This window comes from Anopheles moucheti, chromosome 2 (genome assembly GCF_943734755.1).
Source record: "Anopheles moucheti chromosome 2, idAnoMoucSN_F20_07, whole genome shotgun sequence".
Lineage (NCBI taxonomy): Eukaryota > Metazoa > Arthropoda > Insecta > Diptera > Culicidae > Anopheles > Anopheles moucheti.
In genome coordinates, this window is record NC_069140.1 from 92,580,853 (window position 1) to 92,585,527 (window position 4,675).

Here is a 4,675-nt window from a genome sequence, read left to right on the forward strand (position 1 = left end):
TCTGGACATCGGGTCACCTCACCCGGGATGCTGCTTGGTTGGAGAGTGTTTAAACAAAAAGAAACATTATTGGAGCGCACCGTGCTGTGTTCCAATATTTTTACACACGTCCTGCTCGATGGGGCCCATCTCCGTTTGACACATGACGGAAATAGTGCCCACCGTTGGAATTCGTCCGCGTTTTCCCGTTCCGATGACTGTTTGTTTGGACAGTTCAATCGGTGTGCGCGGGTTAGACGACCGATTAATTGATTTATTTTCTATTACGCACGTAATCGCCCCAGGCGCTTGAGTCAATCGATTCGGCACGATCTTGCAGACGCGGCCCGTGTGCGGCAAGTGATCTGCATCCCGTTCGATCGGAATATTAATGAACGGCAGCTGACCGAAATGGTTGTGGCTTTCCGTGTGGATGAGTGGACGCACCATGCAGGAGAAGGGGGAATAAACAAATGTGAGTACGTCAGCTGACTCAACGGGGAAGCATTCAGGTCTCAGGAACACAAAAGGGCAATTTGTTCGTACGAGGGAGATGATTTATTCTTTGTTTAAGCAATGTGAAAGAATAAGAATCTTTATGATGATTTTATGAAAAGCAGACACATTCAATTCTCGCACTCGCGCCGTAGATGCTTATCCTGCAGCGGGTGACTAATTTTTCTTTATTACCACGCTCAACATTGGAGGGCTAGTTTCATTCCCATTGCGCCTCAAATCACGCCTATGAATTGTCGTTATTTTTTATTTTAATCATGCACCCATCGGTGGTGCGAAGAGCACCAACAACCACCACCGACCACCGCTTTCTAATCGAAGTATTTAGCAAGTACAGGCGCCCACACCGCGGCGAGGTGATGTGGTGCGCATATTAACATAATCGACCGTTCGTGAAACGCTACCGGCCCGGAGCGGAGAAAACGCGCCTGATTGATAATGAGAAAATGGGCGCTCGATTTCCGATCCTGGTCCGCCCGCATCCGGGCCGGGCCGGGTGTGTGTCCGCGAGCTCTGCCCCTCATGATTGGGGCACGATTTTCCGTTAGGTAGCTGGATTTGCGCCGGATTTCGATTAACTTCTAACCTGGCTGCTCGACGCTGTGCAACCCGGTTTGGTGAGGTTTCGTGTACGAATGGTCGTTCAAAGTAATGTTTGTTTGTTCGGGGTGTAATTTATCTGCCGTTCGTTGGGCACTGGAGTTTGGTGGCACTTTCCAGGGGGGTGTAAATTTTTACGTTATTGTTTATTATGATTCCTTGCTTGATATTTTGCTTTCTGGGGGTAACATTGGGTGAATCTGATTATGATTCATGAATCAGGTTCAGACTGAATCAGGATGAATCATTAACATTAATACATTGTTCTGATTCTCTCTTATGAATATTCGCAATTCCTTAAATGTAAATAAATTCCGAATGATTCATTACTTTCCAAAAATAAATACTCGAATGACTCTTTACACTAAAGGCGACTCATGAATGATTCGTTAATTGAATAATATTTTGAATCGTTTTTATAGCTTTAAAACAGATTTTTGATCGGAATTTTGATTGAGAATATCGTTTTCATATTCATATATTCAAAAAACAATGCTTTCTTTCTTAAATTCTATTCAACTCTTTTCACCAAAGACGACTAATGAATGAGTCATTAGGTGAAAATTACATTGAGTCGCTTTGAAAACGATTTTTCGATTGAACATATTTTTTTCGGAATTTCGAATGAACATATTATTTCATGTTAATAAAATGATTTCTCTCTTAAATTCTATTCATCTCTTTTGACTCTTTTGACTCTTTTTAATCTGTTTAAGTGTTTTGTAGCAACATTTCCATTTAGTAACAAATAAAATGTTTTCCCCGTTATTAACACTTTACATTCTGAATCATGAATCAGGTTCAGACTGAATCAGGATAAATCTTTAACACTAATGCATTGTTTAGATGTAAATAAATCCCCATTACTTTCCAAAAATAACTACTCGAATGACTCTTTTCATTGAAAAAGACTCATGAATGAGTCATTGGGTGAATATTATTTTGAATCATTTGTATCGCTTTAAAAAAGATTTTTGATCGGAATTTAGATTGAGCATATTGTTTTCATATTAATAATAAAAAAATGCTTTCTTTCTTAAATTCTATTCAACTCTTTTCACTAAAGACGACTCTTGAATGAGTCGTTAGGTGAAAATTAAATTGAGTAGCTTTGAAAACGATTTTTGATCGGAATTTTGATTGAGAATATTTTTTCATATTGATAAAATGCTTTCTCTCTTAAATTCTGTTTAGCTTTTTTGACTCTTTTGATTCTTTTTAAGCGGTTTTAGCAACATTTCCATTTAGTAACACAACAAAAATGTTTTCCCCGTCATTAAAACTTTACATTCGCTCAATTAAACAGCGCAATCCCGTGCCCTGTTGACGCAATGCCCACATTCGTCAGGCATTTTAATCTGTCACTCGGTCTGTCTCCAACTCAACGGCTGCCATTCAGGCAGGCAGCCCGGGAATAATCTTCCAAACCCCCCTTTCGGGTTGGCTGGGCAAAAAAAAACACACACATTCGCGGCCAGGAAATGAGCCTACTCGTGGCGCAGATTAATCCGTCAGCTGTCCGCCTACCCACCAATCGCACAAAACGTAAAGCATTTCAATTCCACACCAAGTGTGGTCTGGTTTCAGTGCCGTTTTTTCGTTGTTGTTGTGGGTCCAACTATCCAGCTCCGGATGTCATTTAATTCCCGTAGATGTTTTGTGTATGTACGCCATTCGTACGCTCGAAACACATGCGCCAAACCACCATGTGCTGCAACAAATCGTAAATGCAAACGAACCGCATCTTTGCCTTCCGAAGGGCGACCAAGAAATAAAGATTAAACAACGGCGCGCAGTGTGAGTGGATAGGGAGTGCCCATTCGCAGATAGAAGTTTTGCGATATTTGTTTACGATTTCCGGTGCGCTAAAGCGTCTGGCATGTGAGAGTGGTTTTTTTTGCTTCTCGGGATTGAGCATCGCTTAAGAAACCTACTAGCATCTTGCAAGAGTTCCTTTTTTGGGGACTTCCGTACAACGGTCCCGATTCTGATCCCGATCGATCGTCACAATGAACATGCACGACAAATGATCCCGTATCTGATCGAAACGCTCGTCGAAATGCTCAAATACCATAATGGAAAAAATCTCATCCCAAATCTAGAAGAAAAATATGTTCATTTAATTTCCTTTTGTCAAATTGCGAGATCTTCCAAATCGAGTCATTTTAGTGGTACATGTTATGCTCAAAAAAAAAAAAACAGATCACCCTAAAAGATGTACCGTGCAATAAAAGGGATGTTGGAGAAATTATGTACAAAACGGCACTGGTTTGCCAGCTGCATTTAAAAATGGTTGTATTTTTCAGAACAGACACAAGAAACTGGTGAAACAAAGTTGAAAACGCGAAGATCACTACATCCGCAACGGAATGGGGTGGATGCAAAGTGTTACACTAGCCGTCTTACGATGACTAACTCCAAGGATTTCTGGACAGAAAGTGAGTAAGAGTCAGGGATGGGCAATAAGCAAGAGAAACTTTTCAATTCGTAGAATTTAAAACACGTCCCGAAAGATATAAGCCAGATGAGCAAAGCAAAAAAGCGAACCGAGCAGCAAGAAGAAAAATGACAAATCTCCCCGTTGCGTCGTTAGCAGCTCGGTTGCGTTTGCCGCAGCGTGTGTTTTGCGTATGGGATGTTCGCGTAAGTCACCCACCGGGAGGCAGCCGTCGTCGTCGTCGTCGTCGCGGTTCATCGTCATCATTCCCCCCCAAAAGCGAACGCCGATAGCATCTCCATTCCGAGTTGTCTTTTTCTCCCGCTTGCATCGCTGGGTGTCTGCGAAGACAAATGGCAAATGCGTGTTGTTGCGGAGATTTATGACGTTCGGAAAGTCGGCAAATAGTTTGTGCATGAAACCGCGTAGTACCACAGGGCGAACCGGCGTGGCGTTGCGCGTTAAAGTGGGAATTTTTGGTGACCAATCGGTTAGGCCGCGAGTCATCGGGTATAATTGAGCACCGGAAGCGATAGAAATGTGTTGTGAGAGTTGATTTGGAAGTTTTGATGTAACCCAATTTTAATGATCTCTCAATTTGAATAAACCCCTAGACAAGAACTCTTATCATTTTGAGTTGTTTAATGTACTAAATTTGATTTTTTATACAGCCTTTAGAGTTTCCAGTAATTTAACCTCTTTTACTATCACTCCTGTCAGATCTTTCATGTCATTTCCTTTCTAACTGTAGTTTGAACTGCAAAATGTCGACCGATCACGATCGCGCCGTTGATTAGCAAGGCTAAAACATACACTGTCCCTAACGAACGAACCCCGAGAGCATCGATCGATCACAACATGCCCCGATCGGGTTCAGCCAGCTCCCTAATGAGCCACCGGTAATTACTTCATCAAAAATTCACAGCTAATCGATCATCCAGCCGATCCGCCGATCGACAAACGATGCGAGGATGTTCCACGGTTTTTTTTCCTCCTCAGCAAAACTCGCTGAAAGATCCGGGCGGGATATCGGTTCTAATAGTCCTCACAAACCGATGCTCATTAAATGATCTAAAACGATCGTGTATCGCAGGGTTGAGGGGTGGTTGTGGACTCCTCCCTTAACCACCGGAACAACCGAGG